Source organism: Mobula birostris, chromosome 4, assembly GCF_030028105.1.
Source record: "Mobula birostris isolate sMobBir1 chromosome 4, sMobBir1.hap1, whole genome shotgun sequence".
Lineage (NCBI taxonomy): Eukaryota > Metazoa > Chordata > Chondrichthyes > Myliobatiformes > Myliobatidae > Mobula > Mobula birostris.
In genome coordinates, this window is record NC_092373.1 from 72,715,466 (window position 1) to 72,732,984 (window position 17,519).

Genomic DNA, 17,519 nt, shown 5'->3' on the forward strand with positions numbered 1-17,519 from the left:
GCCACAGGATTCTGGGAAGAATGCCATGCTGATACACCCGGGCTTTAAACTTCCCAGGTAGGCCAGACAGATTTCAGCCAGCCATCCAACTCGGTACAGGTTGCCTGAATGGATGTTGTGCCCCTTAAAGAGCTGCCAAAAACTTTGCCTAAGCTCTTGACTGGCTTATAGAGCAAAAACTTCTGAGTGTGGTAGTCAGCCTGCTGAAGGATCAGCAGCCAGAAGGTGAAAATAGGACTTGGGGGATGAACAAAATGTAAGAGTGAGGAATTATTTTATGGATTGAGATTGAGGAATCATGTTTCTGAGTTACTAGTACCAAGAAGGGAGAATTATGTCATAAACTTACAAATGCTGAAAGTTATTTAATTTATTGGAAGCATTGTTTCAATTAAAGCTACATTTTTGACAAAATTATTTATTCTACCTAAATAAAATCACACTGAGTCTTTACTAATTTCCAGGTCAAGAATTAAATTAGCCTCTTAAATTCTTGGCATTTTGTAGCCAGCCATGACAGTGATTTTTTTAAGTTGCATGGCAAGAAATTTAAGGTTGTGCTTCTTCATAACATTGGGGTATCCTTTGGTAAAGAGGTGGGCTAATAAAGCATTCTCAGTGATTTTTGGAAATTATACGTTTATCAAAACAACCATTTGTCAGTGTTAAATTAGTCCGCAAAATAAGGCATTGTAACTGACGCAACAAATCCTCAATACCACAGGGAATGATGTGAAGTTAAATATATCTTCCCATTTGAATTTTCGGTTATTTAAAATGGGAAGAACTTTTACTTGCCTTTTGAATTTGTTGATGGCCTGTGGCCAGGAGACAGGGCAGGTTGAGTGCTATAATGCACCAATTCCTCAATTTCAGCCTAAATTTTGGTGAGTTTTAAAGTGGAAGGTTCGAACTTTCACCCTCTCTGACTTCGGAGATCAACTATTTGATTCGTGCTTATGTGCAATTATATGAATTGCAGTCACTTGGGTTTGCCAATAAACAGAAGTAGCAGTTTATTTTTACCATAGCAGTGACTTGCATGTGCATATGTATACATGTGTGCAGCATACACTGACAGGCTCCTCACCAAAATGAGTAAATCATTGACAATTTATTGCTACAGCTGTAGAAAATTAGACTTCAGTACACATCCTGCACAGGCTTTGTGGATGTCATCTATACCACCACTTGCATTCCAATTTAATTTTCAAAGAAATTCTGTAAGAGGTTATCATCCAACCCACATCCAAGACGGCTGGGATGTCTCGAGTTATATCCTCCTTTATTCTTTCTAAGGAATGCCCAAGACACCATTCATTAAACTAGTTGCTGCTTCTAATCCATTAGAGGCTGGTTAGTCATTTAATCTAGGTTTTTATTTCAATCTGGGTAAGAAAGTCACGTTGCATGCAAAACATGTGAGAATCAGATGTTTCTGCCGAACTAAAGGGAGAACGATTTCCACTATAACACACACAAAATGCTGGAGGAATCCAGCAAGTCAGGCAGCTTCTATGTAAATAAAAGTTGACGTTTCAGGCCAAAACCCTTCTTCAGGACTAGAAAGGAAGGGGAAGACACCAGAATAAAAAGGTGGGGGGAGGGAATGATGGATAGCTAGAAGGTGATAGATGAAGCTAGGTGGGTGTGAAAGGCAAAGGTGAAGAAATCTGATAGGAAAGGAGAGTGGACCATAGAAGAAAGGGAAGGAGGATGGGTATCAGGGGGAGGAGATAGGCAGGTGCAAGAAGACAAGAGGCCGGAGTGGGGAATAGAAGAAGAGGAGAGGAGAAGGGAATTTTTTTATCGCAGGGAGAAACTGATGTTTATGCCATTAGGTTGGAGGCTACCCAGACATAATATAGGGTGAGGCTCTTCCACCCTGAGAGGGGCCTCATCATAGCACAAGAGGAGGCCATGGACCGACATGTTGGAACAGGAATGGGGGCCACTGGGAAGATCTGCTTTTGGCGGATGGAGCAGAGGTGCTTGATGAAGTGGTACCCCAATTTACGACAGGCCTCAACAATGTAGAGGAGGCTGCATCGGGAGCATCAAAGACAAACTACAGCTCTCTGTCGGAACGTAAGACAATTGAACAGAATTTATGCAGCTTTTGCATTCTGGCTTCCTTACTGGTCCGAACAGTGCTACTTGCCAATGTTATTCTGATCTGTACTTGAATATCTGTACTATTCTGATAATTGCATTGTTCCGTAGGCTGCGTCCAGTTTGCCTTTATATTCAGGAATCTGTCTGTAGACCAATTACACTAAGCAAAGCACGAAAAATAGTTCAATTTTCAGAATATTTGGATGGAATTAGTGATTTTTAGTTTTGCTTAGAAATTCCAATGACTTGTAAAGCATGCTAATGTAAGGGGTTTCTTTTTTTTATGTCACTGCATAGTCTAATTAAAAAGGCTTCTTTGTTATGTTATAATTGAAAGGGCTTCTTTGTTATGTTAACTGCTGAGAAAGTCCTTCCGGCTAGCAGTTTGTTTTGGATTATCTATTGATAAGGAGGACGAATGAACCAATTGCGATAGTTGTTATGCTTTTGGTGTGTTTGTAAAATATTGTATGCATGGGGTTTTGGGGGGGAAGGCGGGAGAGAGAGAGAGACAAAGGATGGACCAGGTGCTGTGAGTCCGCTAACGGGGTCGGATCCCGAGCGGGGCATTCGGCGAGGAGAGGAGGTGGAGACGGACTCGTGTGGAGCGTCTGGTCGACCACTGTTGTTGGTCCCAGGCAGCCGGTCGAGGTGGTCTGAGGGGTCGCAGGGTAAAGAATAAGAGTACTGAGCTCCAACTGTTTGTGCAGGAAGAGATTGAACTTTGATAAGTGTGGCACCTTTGATTTTCTTTTTATATTTTATTCTCTATTAATTATATTGTTCCAGTAATATCTATAAACTGTAAATCATTTAATCGTATCTGATGTATTGTCTGTTATTTGGGCGGGGTGGGGTACATCACACAGCATCCACACAAACTGATTACCCAGTTTGGCGGGGCTGAGGGTTGTTTTCCTAGACGACAGTGAGCCGAGCGACCCTGAGGCTGGCCAGGGGGGCTACACTAAGAAGACCATTAATGTAGTATATATGATATAGAACATATATACAGTACTGAATAGGCCATTCAGCCCACAATGTTTTACTGCTCTTGGTGCCAGTTCCTACCAAATGCCCTCTTTCTGTGTGTTATCCATAACTCTCATTTCATTTGTTTTCATCTGTCAATCTGAAAGCATCATGAACTCCATAATCTGTTTGCTTCTACTAATACCCGTAGTGACATATTTCAGGCACTTCCCACTCTTTGCATAAAAAAAGTCCCTCATCTCACTGTTACCTTCCTCCTATAACCTTAAAAGCATGTTTTCTAGTGTTTGACATTTCTACTCTGGAGAAAATATTTTTTATGCATATATGTATTTTTCAGAACTTTAAATCTACAGACAGGTCTCCCCGCAATCTCCAATGTTCAAGGCAGAACAACCCAACCTTTCCTTATAGCCTGTATCCTTTAATCCGGGCGACATTTTCTGCATGCTCTCCATAGTCTCCACATCCTTCCAATAATAGTGCAACCAGGACTGCACACAATTCTCCAAATGTGGTCCAACTAAAGTTTTGTATAGCTGTGGCATGACCAGCTGCTTTTTATAACCAACACCCCTACTAATGAAGACGAACACGCCATATGTCTCCTTTTCCACCTTATCCATTTGCATTGCTATTTTCAGTGAACAATGGACTTGGATGTAGTTGAATGATATTTATGGAGTCTAGCATTAACTGTATACTTTCTCTTTTTATTTGACCCAACCCTCCCCAAAGTCCAACACCTCACACTAGCCCGGATTAAACTCCATCCGCCACTTCTCTGCCCATATCTGTAACCGATCTACAGTATATCCTCCTGTATTCTCTGATAGTCCATTACACTGGCCACAATGCCACCGATCTTGGTGTCACCTACAAACTTGCTGATCCACTCATCTACAATTCCTCCAAGTTATTGATATATATCGTAAACCATGGAGGTTCCAGCACCAATCTTGTGAAACACCGATTGTTACAGACCTCCAGTAAGAATAACAGCTTTCCACCCCTACACTCTGTCTTCTATTGGCAAGCCAGTTCCAAATCCAAACTTGCAATTCATCCTGGATCACATGCATTTTTATCTCCTGAATTAACCTACCCTGAGGGACCTTATCAAATGCCTTAATAAATGCAATATAAATAATGTCCACTGTGTTACAATTAAAAAGCAGCTTTGCTACCTCTTCAATCATGTTTATAAGGCATGACCTGCTTTGCATAAAACCATGCTGACCTCAGCAGTCCTTGCCTTTTCAAATGTGCATAAATCTTATGCTTGGATATCCTCTCCAATAGTTTCCCTGCCACTGGTGTAGACTCACTAGCCTAGAATTACATGGATTTTCCCAACTTCCCAATAGCACATTTGCTATTCTTCAGTCCTCTGGGATCTCACCAGTGCAGGTAAGGAGGACACAGATATCTTTGTCAAAGCCCAGCAATCTCTTCACTTGCTTCTTTCAGTATTCTGGGATATTTGCCATCAGGTTATGTGGACTTATCCACCTTAAAATTCTTCAGAAGACCCAACATTTCCTTCTCCAAAATTTCAAAATGTCCCAGCACAAGCACATGTTTTCACTCTTCTCCAAATCTTTCTTGTCAGTAAATACTGATGAAAAGTACTCATTTAGCATCTCACTTAACTCCAACTAAAAATATCTTCATTTATCCTTGAGTGGACCTACACTCTCCTTTATTATCTTTTTCCTCTAATTGTAAGAATAAAACGCATTGGGATTCTCTTTAAGTCTGCTCACGAATGCCATGTTATTACCCGAACTGTACTTTCAATGTAGCTGTAGGCCTTTATTTTGCATTGTTATTGTTCTATCTTGATCTGCTTCAATGCATTGTGTAATGATCTGATATCAGTATGCCAAACAAACTTTTCATTGTATCTCAGTACATGTGACAGTTATAGCAAATTCCAGGTCTAATTCCAATGACTCTTTACCAGAACATGCTGATTGTGCACTCTATTCAGCTGCTTCTTAAACAAATCGCAGATGTCAGGCATGTGCTGTCCAACTACCAATCAATGACCTCAAGTCTTATCCCATTTTTATCCTTATTTACAACTATCTGAGAGCTTAATGACTTGAGGTCACTATTCCGAAAATGTTCACCCACTGTCAGATCTGTCACCTGGCCTGTCTTATTTCCCAAAAGCAGATCCAGTATGTTTTCTCTTCTATTTGACTCTCCATATATATTTTCCAGAATCCCTCTTAGATGCACTGAAGAAATTCTGCTCCACCTAAGCTTCTGAAATTTAGGAATTTCAAATCACATTGACAACGCTATTGTTCCTGCACCTTTCCCTAATCTGTTTTACATGTCATTCCTCCACCTCGTTGCCTTTTTTTTGGGGGGGGGGTGCGGCGAGGGCATCTAAAGTATAATCACCAACATCATAATTGTACCTTTCTTATTTTTAAACTCCACCTAAATTGCTTCTGTGGATAGGGCTTCCAGTATGTCTTTGAGTACGGCTGAGACATTCTCTATCATCATTAGTGTTAAACACCCACCCCCCCCTCCACCTCCTTTATCCTCTACACATCTAAAACAACCAAGCTCAGAAACGTTGAGCTTCTAGTCTTGTCCCTCGCACAACCAGGTATTTGTAATGATGATACATAAAATTCTATAATTGAATCAGGATCAGTTTTTATTATTACGGACTTACGTTGTGAAATCAGTTGTTTTGTGGCAGCAGTACAGTGCAAGAGAAGATTACTATAAATAGATAAATAAAATAGCGCTGAAAAGTAATAGCGAGTCAGAGTTCATGGGCTGTTCAAAAATCTGATGGCAGAGGGGAAGAAACTCTTCCTAAGATGTACAGTGTGGGTCTGCATGCTCCTGTATCTCTTTCTTGATGGTGGTAATGAGACGGTGAGGATCCTTAATGCTGCCTTCTTGAGACATTGTCTTTTGAAGATATCCACAATGATGGGGAGAGAGGCTTACGCCTGTGATGGAGTTGGCTGAGTCAACAACTGTCTGCAGCCTCTGGTGCATTTGCAGTCTTCATATGCTTGTCTTTGAGGATTGATATGTGCTCTCCCGACTTCCCCTTCGGAAGTCTGCAATCAATTCCTTGGCCTTGCTAACGTTGAATGCAATGTCACTGTTGCAACACCACTTAATCGGCCGATCTGTCTTGCTCTTGTACGCCTTCTCGTTACCATCTGAGGCTCTGACAACAGCAGTGCCATCTGCAAATTTATAGATGGTGTTTGAGCAGTGCCTAACCATATAGCCATGAGCATAGACAGAGTAGAACAGTGGGCTAAGCACACTTCCTTGTAGTGCGCCTGCGTTGATTATCAGTGAGTATCCCAAATGGGAAGTCAAGAATCCAGTTGTGGGTGCGAGGGGTATAGATGCCAAGGTTCTGAAGCTTGTTGATTAGTACCGATGGGATGATGGTGAATTCTTATCAATAAACAGCAGCCTAACCTAGGTATTGCTGTAGTTCTGGTGCTCCAAAGCTGAGTGGAGAGCCACTGTAGACCAGCTGTAGCAATAGCCAAATTGCACTGGGTCCAGGTCTTTGCTCAGGCAGAAGATTATGCTAACCATGACCAACCTCTCAAAGCAGTTCATCACAGTAAGTGTGAGTGCTACCAGGCAAAAGTCATCGAGAGAGCTCACCATGCTCTTTGGGCGCCAATATGATTGGTGCCCTTTTGAAACAGGTGGGAATCTCCAACTGCAGCAGTGAGAGATTGAAAATGTCCAGCTGATTAGACACAATCATTTTTCAATTTAGTTGGAAATAAAGTTCAGGGCTTAGTTGGAATTGTAGACATACAACGCACAGACAGGCCCTTTGGACATTCAACCACTCATTTAAATTATTCCCATTGTGTTCACTCCACATCCCCCCCACCCCCACCACCACCACTTCAGCTGTCTCTAGATACTACCACTAACATATACTCTAGGGAACAATTTACATTGGCCAATTGACCTAGCAGCATGTACATTTTTGGATCTGTGGGGAAACCCATGTAGTTGCAGGAAACAAGCAGATTCCACACACTCGGTATAGGGGGTCAGGATTGAAACCAAGTCAGTGGACCTATGAGGTAGCAACTTTAACTGTACTGCCTCACAAAGTGTCCTTCCCCTGTTCCCTGACAGTGGCAAAGAAGCATTTAACAAGGAAGATCCATCACTTCTGGATTCATTAAGAAATCACGGGTGTTGCATGTTTTATACTTGAAAGAGAAGTGCTCCCTGTGCTTGGCGATGGAAGTTGGCATCAGAGCCCAGCACTGGCGTTAGTCATGCCAGCCAGTTTTGGAGAATGGGAATTAGGGAAACAGACATGAAGGTGTTTTGTGAGTGATAATTCAAAGAATAGATTTCTTTAATGGAGGGATAGGATAACATATGGATCAGGAAGAGGATAGCTGAACAGAACAGGAGTGTTAGGAAAATGGTCCATTGGGCTGGTGCCAGGTTGGGCAAGTCTCAGGCATGACTGCAGGTTTCACCATCCAAAGTTGTAGGTATCCTCTTCACTTGCCCGCACTCTACTATTGGCGCCAACAGATCCAAATTTCATGAAGCTTTGGACGAGAAATGATGTTATCACATGAAATCTCACTGTACTTGCTAAGGGGACTTCGTATGATGTACCAGCTGAATTTCCTAAATGGTGTAATTTGATCTGAGGATGTGATTTGGCTTGATTTAAAATCGGTGCTAAAAAAAATGAGTGCAATCAAATTTCAAGTCAAATAATTCCTTTCTCTTGTTTATCTTTTATACTAATCTTTGTTTATAGAAAGATACCCTTGACTTCTCAGATGTGGAATCTGCACAGAGGAAAATGTATCTTCGTATTAAAAGCTACACAATTGATTGTGATATATTTTGAAACAGATGTAGATTATCCTCTTGGAAAAATGCTTGTTGGCCGTGAATTTACAAAGCATTGCAGTGAGCGTTCTCTAATACCATTAACTCTTGATTAGGCCAAAGGAAATGAGCCATCATTATCTGTATAAAGAATTAATCCACGTGTTCTTAATTGTTGCACCAATCACTATTAAACAAGTCAACCATTCAGAAATAGGAAAACGTGAGGTATTGGTCACCTCTTGTTCAACCTTCAGTTTTAATTGAAGGACAAAAAAAATTGAAAACATATTACCGTACTGAGGTGGCTCCTAAACATAAAGGAATTTTATAAAAGAGCTGATTTTCTCTTTTTGACCACCTAGAGAAATTTAATATTGATGCACCTTCAATTACTCCAAAAGACTGAAGTAGGGTAAATACTGAAAGTCTTTTATTCGCAGTAAAATATGACTTCCAGCATGCTGAGTGTCTGCCCCTGGACCGAGGGGGAAGAGCAGGGCGAAATCACCTTTATTCAGGGGTCTGTGGGAAGAGCCACAGAGGCAGTCAGCAGAGGGGCGTGTCCAGACAGTTAACCCAGTTCCAACATATATATATGGTTTACCACATTCACCCTTCCTTTTTTTAAAAGAGTTCTGCGGGGTAAAGTGACTGACAATATTTAAAACAAGTATATTTACAGGTCAAGTCTATCAGGCGGTTGAGTCCGTCGCTGTGATCTACGTAGCACCAGTGGTGATTGCATCGGCTACGGCAGTTTTGCTGGCTCCGGCCTGACTTGAGGTGTCAGCATGTTAAGCATCGGTAATCCCTTGTGCATGTGCATTGCACCCGGTGTGGGAGTGTGGTGTGGTGTCTGTATAGGGTTTGGGGTGCACGGTGTCTCGTAAGTACATATATTGGTGGGTACAGGGTCAATAGTCACCACGGAGTGTTCAGGGTAGGGGCCCGGAGCTCCTGCAGGTGCCAGGTCGCGGATGGAGACCGTGTCCTCCCACCCATCAGGTAAAACCACATAGGCGTACTGAGGGTTCACATGAAGTAAGTGAACCCTCTCGACCATCGGGGAGTATTTATTACTCCTCGCATGTTTCCGAAGCAGCACTGGCCCCGGGGACGTCAGCCAAGTTGGTAGGGTGGTTCCAGTGGTCGATTTTCTGGGAAAAGAAAAGAGCCGCTCATGAGGGGTGGCATTGGTGGCCGTGCATAACAGGGAGCGGATGGAGTGGAGTGCCTCGGGAAGGACCTCCTGCCAGCGGGAGACCGGCAGTCCCTTTGACCTGAGGGCTAAGAGTGTGGCTTTCCACACTGTGCTATTCTCCTTCTCCACCTGTCCATTCCCCCGGGGATTATAGCTCGTGGTCCTACTAGTTGCAATTCCACTAGCCAGTAGGTATTGGCACAGCTCATCACTCATAAACGAGGACCCTCTGTCACTGTCGATATAGCATGGGTATCCGAACAGAGTGAAGAGCTTGCGCAGGGCTTTTATAACTGATGTGATAGTGGTGTCGGGGCAGGGGATGGCGAAGGCGAACCGCGAGTGCTCGTCAATAACGTTAAGAAAGTACACATTGCGGTCGGAGGAGGGAAGGGGGTCCTTAAAGTCAACACTCAGTCGCTCAAAGGGGCGGGTGGCCTTGATTAGTTGTGCCTTTTCGGGTCAGTAGAAGTGCGGTTTGCACTCTGCGCAGACTTGGCAGTCCCTGGTCATCATCCTGATCTCCTCAGGGGAGTAAGGCAGGTTCCGGGCTTTCACGAAGTGGAAAAGCCGGGTGACCCCGGGTGGCAAAGATCTACATGTAGGGCGTTATAGCCGGTCAATCTGCACGCTGGCACGTTCCCCGGGATAGGGCATCGGAGGGCTCGTTGAGCTTCCCAGGTCTGTACATGATGTCATAGTTGAAGGTGGAGAGTTCGATTCTCCACCTCAGAATTTTATCATTTTTGATTTTGCCCTGCTGTTGGTTACTAGACATGAATGTGACTGAGCGCTGGTCAGTTAGCAGGGTGACTTTTTGCCGGCGAGATAGTGCCTCCAGTGCCTAATAGCTTCCACTATGGCCTGGGCCTCTTTCTCCACTGCGGAGTGCCGAATTTCAGGGCCTTGAAGAGTACGGGAGAAGAACGCCACTGATCTTCCCACCTGGTTGAGGGTAGCAGCCAGTGCAAAGTCGAAGGCGTCACTCTCTACTTGGAAGGGAATGGCCTCATCCACGGCATGCATTGCTGCTTTGGCAATGTCCACTTTTATGCGGTTGAAGGCCGCGCGGGCCTCGGCTGAGAAGGGGAATATGGTGGACTTGACCAGGGGGTGGGCCTTGTCTGCATAGATAGAGACCCATTGGGCGTAATATGAAAAGAAGCCCAGTCACCTTTTGAGGGCTCTGAGGGTGTTGAGAAGAGGGAGTTCCAACAGGGGGCACATATGGTCAGGGTCAGGGCCAATGACTTCGTTCTCCATGACACACCCAAGGATAGCAAGTCGGGTGGTGCCGAACACACATTTATCCTTGTTATAGGTGAAATTGAAAGCTTTGGCCGCTTGGAGAAATTTTTGGAGGTTGTTGTCGTGATCCTGCCGGTCGTGACTGCAGATGGTGATGTTATCCAGATATGGGAACGTGGCCTTCAGTTGGCGCTGGTCCACCATCCGGTCCATTGCCCTCTAGAAGACAGATACACCATTTGTGACACCGAAGGGGACGTGCAGGAAGTGATAAAGCCTGCCATCCGCCTCAAAGGCGGTGTAAGGTTGGTCCTCCCGGTGGATAGGGAGCTGATGGTAAGCGGATTTTAGATCTATGGTCCAGTACACCTTGTACTGTGCTATCTGATTGACCAAATCCGCGATGCAGGATAGGGGGTACGCGTCGAGCTGCGTGAACCTGTTGATGGTCTGGCTATAGTCCACGACCATCCTAATTTTCTCCCTGTTCCGAACTGTAAATAAAATTGATGCACCTTCAATTACTCTAAAAGACTGAAGTAGGGTAAATACTGAAAGGCTTTTATTTGCAATAAAATATGACTTCCAGCATGCTGAGTGTCTGCCCCTGGACTGAGGGGGAAGAGCAGGGCGAAATCACCTTTATTCAGGACTCTGTGGGAGGAGCCACAGGGGTGGTCAGCAGAGGGGCGTGTCCAGTTAACCCAGTTACAACATATATATATGGTTTACCACAAATATGGATTGTCTTGCTCTTCTGCAATGGTACATTTTGGAGGCTGCTATTCCCACTCTTTTGACTACCTACAATGAGTACCCCAATGTTGGGTTTAACAGAATGTAATGAGCAAAAGCTCATAAAAGCATACATCTGTTGTAAGATTTATCCCAGTCAGGAAGGTGGTGCCAGTAAGTGCTGAAGTGAACACTCACAACATGCTGGAGGAACTCAGCAGGTCGGGCAGCACCCCTGGAAACGATGAGTCGACCTGCTGAGTTCCTCCAGCGTGTTGTGAGTGTTGCCTTGACCCCAACATCTGCAGAGTATTTTGTGTTTACGAAGTGCTGAAGTGGATAGCAAAATAGCCCCTCCTCTACTGGAGGCCTGGAAGAATTTAACATCTGACCTTATCAGTTTTACATCTGAATCTGATGGCACTGGCCACTAAAGGAATGCACATGAGCGATGTCCGGCAATCAGCAAGCGCTTATGAGGAGATTAGGAATGTGGTTTCCTCAAAAACTGGAGGCATTCATCTGGATTTATTTTACATGTCTAATTGTTTACCCAGATCCATTCCAAGATGGGCCTAGAGAGAAAACCAGAATATTCCCCATCCAGGTATCTGGTTAAAAATGCAGTTGCAGTTGAGTCCAAGTGATTTGGTTAAAGGCTGATGTGCATATCTGAGGAAAGGCATTTTGGAGCAAAGCAATATCTCCTTCATTACTGCAAAACCAATAGAACTGGTTTGATAGGAAGATAATCAAATAAAAATAAATATATGTAATCTTCCTAAAATTAATTTATTATAGATCTATGCTGATTTTTAGGCAATTTTTGTAAATGCTGCAGCAATTTAGGATGAGAGAGATTCCGTGATTAACATGAAAAACAGTGGGATACTTAATGTAATAATCAGATCTTAATTTTTTTAAATTATTTTTAATTGTTTCTGTGGGGGGGAGAAAGTTAACTCTGCCTATACCTCATGAAAAGTAATTCAATGATTTACAATCTATTACTAGTTACAATGAAATGGCCTTGGCAAACTGAACAGTGATAATAATTTGTGAAAATATAGAGTAACTCCATATTTCAAATGTAAAATCTGCTTAGTTGAAGTTCATTCTGGGATTGAATAAATAATATTGCCAGGGTTTTGATAGGATGTGAAACAGTTGACTCTTGTTTTGTTCCTACCTTTCTTTAAGTAGATTTGTCATTTAATGCATTTGTTGAAATTACATTTGTAACAGAAGGAGTTGAGCTCTTGAGACTGACCTCAAAGGCATGAAATTTATCTTGGTGTTATGGGCAGTTTTCATCTCAGAATCAACATAATTTATTTGGCTGAAGTGCAACATATTGTGCATTTTATGTACCGTATATAGCTTATTGTATCAAAACAGCCCTTCATGTAAGAAGTGGCTTTCCTGTTTTACAACAGTTATGCATTGGCTTTTTACACCACTTTGATTATCTTCAATGTAATCTCAATGAATCTGATTCATTGATGAAAGGGTCTTGGGCTGAAACATCGACAGTTTATTCATTTCCATAGATGCTGCCTGATCTGCTGAGTTCCTCCAGTACTTTGTGTGTGTTTCTCTTACTTACATGTGTTCTAAAACTATCCTTAGTACAGATCTTTCTCATGCAGAGCAGTGGTACAAATAAACAGCTTGGTGAAATAAGAAGCTGCTGCGTGGATGGCAAATTTAAGTTGTTTGAAAAAGAAGGCTGGATTCTACAAAACTACAGTATGGGCTATCCTAGAGCAGGGGTCCCCAACCTTTTTTGCACTGTGGACCGGTTTAACACTGACAATATTCTTGCGGACCAGCTGACCGGTGGGGGGGGGGGGGGGGGGGGCGATGTAGGGTTGCCAACGGACAAGAGTAGTAGTCAAATACATTGTTTACCCAAAGAGACTACAATGACCATGAAGCCTTGCGCGGGCACCAGTGCGCATGCGTGTACATGCCGATTTTCTTCCCTTCAAATCGTTTTTGGCGATTCTGTTGGGGGGGGGGTGGGAGTGATGTTAATCACAACCGGAATATCGGTGATAAGTAGCTAATACACTCAGTTTCGTTTCTAAAAGGGTTTATCTAACGAATTTAATATTAAACACACAGCACATATTTTCCTCACATGAATATAGTGATAAGTCAATTATCAGGGGAGGACAGGGGAGCTTGAAGTAAGTGTTGAACGAACTTCCAGTAGAAGTGGTAGAGGCAGGTTTGATATTATTATTTAAAGAAAATTTAGATAGGTATATGGACAGAAAAGGAATGGAGGGTTATGGGCTGAGTGCAGGTCGGTGGGACTAGGTGAGAGTAGCATTCAGCACGGACTAGAAGGGCAGAGATCGCCTGTTTCCGTGCTGTAATTGTTATATGGTTATATAAGTAAGTTAATAGCATCATAACATTTTAAGTATCGTTTAGATATTAAACACACAGCACATATTTTCCCTGTATGAACATATAAGATCATTGCAACACCCAATATCGCTGAATCAGTGGGAGCCCTGGGCTTGTTTTCCTGCAACAAGACGGTGTCATTGAGAGGTGATGGGAGACAGCGATACTCGAAGGAGGCTCCTTATGTCCAGTCTATTCCGCAATTTGGTTTTCGTTGCATTCATTGCAGAGGTATGTTGGAAATGGAAGCAACGTTTTCAGTGCTTTCGTGACTATCTCAGGATATTTAGCCTTGACTTTGATCCAGAATGCCGGCAGAGATATTATGTCAAACATACTTTTCAGCCCACCATCATTTGCAAGCTCGTGGAGCTGATCTTCTTCCCGCGCTGACATGGATGACGCGCGGGTCATGACCTTTCATGCGTAATGGCTCAACAGTGGGCGTAACAGGGAATGAGGAAAGGTGCAGCTGACTCATATCACCAAATCATATCGTTTCCTCGTGGCCCGGTAGCGCATGCTTTGCGGCCCAATGGTTGGGGACCGCTGTTCTAGAGTACTTTTGGAAGTGGTTTGGTAAGCTGGCATTTTTGTGAAGTCATATGAATGCATCATAGTGAAGACAGTCAGTTCTAGAGATTTTGCCAAAGCAAATTATGTCTTTTTAGGTTTAGTTTGATCTTATGATGGATTTATTTGCACAAACACAAAGCATAATAAATGAGGTTAAAGAGCTGTAGGTGCATTTGGCTGTATGCAATCATGATGTGATAACAGAAACATGGCTAAAAAGAGCAGGTCTAGATGCTAAAATGTTCTCAAAAGGGTGTAAAAGAGGTTGTAGGGAAGGTGATGGGATTGCTTTAGGAGAATGTTGGAGAGAAGGGATATTCTTGAGCAGTCAAGGATTGAATTTATTTTGTTTGAGTTGGACAGAACAACAGAGGAACATCTACAATATTGTAACTTTTTAATAGGTTATCATCTGGTGAGAAAGATATGAAGGAGCATGGGGATCTTCAATGGTCCTATTAACACTAGAATATCAATGAAAGAAAAGGCAAGCAGGGAAAAACAATTAAATCATGTTCAGAAGAGCTTTTTGATCAGTGCATTTCTGGCCTAGTGAGCAAGGATACTTTGATGATTTGCTCTTATAGGAAAAGGTGAAGTATACGTGAGGGAACATTTAGAGAGCAGCAATCATACTATCATAAACATTACAACAGCTCTTGAAACTGAATTAATGTTTTATTTTCTATTGGAAAATTGAGAAATAGGAGATTTTTGAGGAGGTCGTACCTACTCTGTGTCTGAACCTGGCAACAGGAAGATGTGTAGAACAGGTCCTGATATTCCCAGAAGTACACAACTGATGTAGTTAGTGGTGGATCGGTAGATGTTAAGTCAGCGGATAATAAAGGTTGTTATACCAAGTAAACTGGTAGTGCAAACAGTTGAACTGATTGGGGATCAGATTGCACAAAGTGAATTTGAACGGTGATTCAAAAATGAAGTGTGCTGATATTCAACTAAGAACTTATACTGGAGAAAAGATAATGCCTGTGGGAATGACATTCGTCACAGTGAATTGCAACAACCAACAAGCCACATTGGGCTTGTATGTGGTAAAATCAGGAGCACAAACATTGTGACGATGTGACTGGCTGAGACAACTACAACTTGATTGGAGATCCACCTATTATTTGTGTGCCTCACTTCCTGCAAATGAGTCAACTGAAAGCAATTTAGAAGGGTATTGGATGATGCTACAACACTGTTCAAGGATGGCATTGGAAAACTCAAAACATATCAAGGGTAAAATAGAGCCTAAAGAAAATGCCACACCCAAGTTTTACAAAGCCCCTCCAGTTCCTTATAGCATCTGCAGCAAAGTAGTCAGTGAGCTGGATCACATGGAGGCTGAAGGACTTCTTTTCAGAATTGAGTGGAGTCTATGGGCAATACCATTCCCAGTAGTCAAGAAGAATGGGTCTGTCAAGATGTGTAGTGCTTTTAAGGTTACCATCACCCAGAACTGAAAGTCAATCAATACCCTCTGCCCAGGATAGACAATACCTTTACAAACCTTTCTGGAGGGAAACATCACCAAAGTAAACTTACCTGAGGCTTACCTACACATGGAGATGGAAGAAGAGTCCAAAATGTTTCTCACCATAAATACACACAAAGGGCTTTATTGCTATATTAGACTTATTTTTGGAGTAGCATCTGCACCTACACTCTGACAGAAAGCTGAGGACCAGGTGCTGCAAGGCTGCCAGGTACTCATTGTTACCTGGATGACATCATTGTTACTGGTAAAGGATGACAAGGAACGTCTCCAAAATCTCAAGACAACATTAAAAAGATTCGAAGATTATGGGCTCAGAGCTGAACACAACAAGTGTGAATTCTTTAAACCAAACATTGCTTAATGTGGCCACACCACTGACGCACAAGGATTATGTAAGTATGCTGAGAAAGTTCAAGCAGTGTTGGATGCCCAAAGCCAAAGGATGTGTCACGGTTGTGGTCCTTTTTAAGATTTATCAATTACTATAACAGATTCCCGCCAATCTCCTTGACCTCATTATTACAGATCGGGAAGAAATGGCAATGGACAAAACAGTGTGATGTAGCTTTCCAAAAGGCAAAGAAAATGGTGGTATTAGACTCTGTATTCTCACTTTATGATCCATATAGACCAGTGAAGCTCACCTCGTGGTATAGGTGCAGTCATGTTACATGTTTTTGGTGATATAAGTGAAAACCCCATAATCTTTCCATCATGTTTGCTTACTGCTGCAGAGAAAAAATTATGCACAGATTGACAAGAGAAACCTTGAGTTTGGGGTGTGGACATTTCAACCAGTACCTGTATGGGAGAGACTTTACCCTCATTACTGTTTATCAACCACTAGTATCTATTTTCAATCCATCAAAGGCTGTTCCACTAACAGCGGCAGCATGAATGCAGAGGTGGACTCTTTTTCTTGGAGGACACAATAACACGCTCTAATTCAAGAGGATGACGAATGGAAATACTGACAGATTGACCCGTTTACACTTGGAAAAGGAAATATCTGAAAATTTTAAAGAAGAGGACACTCCTCTTGATAGATTCTTCTTAATACAAATCAATAGTCTCCCTGGCAAAGATGATCCAAAGGGAAACTACAAAAGACGCCACACTGTCTCAGATCTATATGGCCACCCAAGTGGCAGGAATATGCAGCAGAAATTCGAGTTCCTCCATTTTTTACCAATGCAGGGATGAACTCGTCCTCAGTGGAGAGTGCCTTATGTTTGGATTGAGAGTTGTTTTAACATCCAAGCTGAGAGCAAGTGTTGGAGGAGCTACATGTTGGTCATCTAGGTGTAGTCAAAATGAAAGCAAATGCTCAAAGCTTTGTCTGGTGGCTTGAGATAGATCAGCTTGCCACGCGCCAACATGTCCAGAAGAAAGGTGTCCAGAGCTGTCAGAACCACTTCCTGCAGTCCCAGAGTCAACTCCTACAACCACCACAGAGGAGACCCCAAAACCTGAGATTGTTTCACAGCCACGTCTGTAAATCTTAAATTTTTTTAAATTTTAAAATTAAAAATTTACTATGCTGTGGATGTTTATATAGCAGTTGTATTATATAGTATACTCCGTGTGTGTGTGAGTTGACATATATTCTATACTGAGTTGGAGTTTATAGCTAAGCAGGAAGGAATGTTATGTATTTAATATTTCAGTAATATTTGAGCAATATTATAAATATATTGTTTGATTAAGCATTCTTTGTTTGCCTACATAGTTCATTACAAGTTATACATAAAAGTAAGTGAATGACATACATCATCATGCTACCACATCACAAGTGCACACTTGCCTAAAGTAAAAACTAAAACAAAAGCACACATCTTCCTC

The 17,519-nt window shown here is 42.4% G+C and overlaps 1 protein-coding gene across 2 annotated transcripts in view; it reads left to right on the plus strand.

Moving 5' to 3' along the window:
• LOC140196410 (EF-hand domain-containing protein D1-like) overlaps positions 1-17,519 on the plus strand; it is a 127,932-nt gene that overhangs the window by 101,417 nt on the left and 8,996 nt on the right. The gene's annotated exons all lie outside the window — the stretch shown is intronic.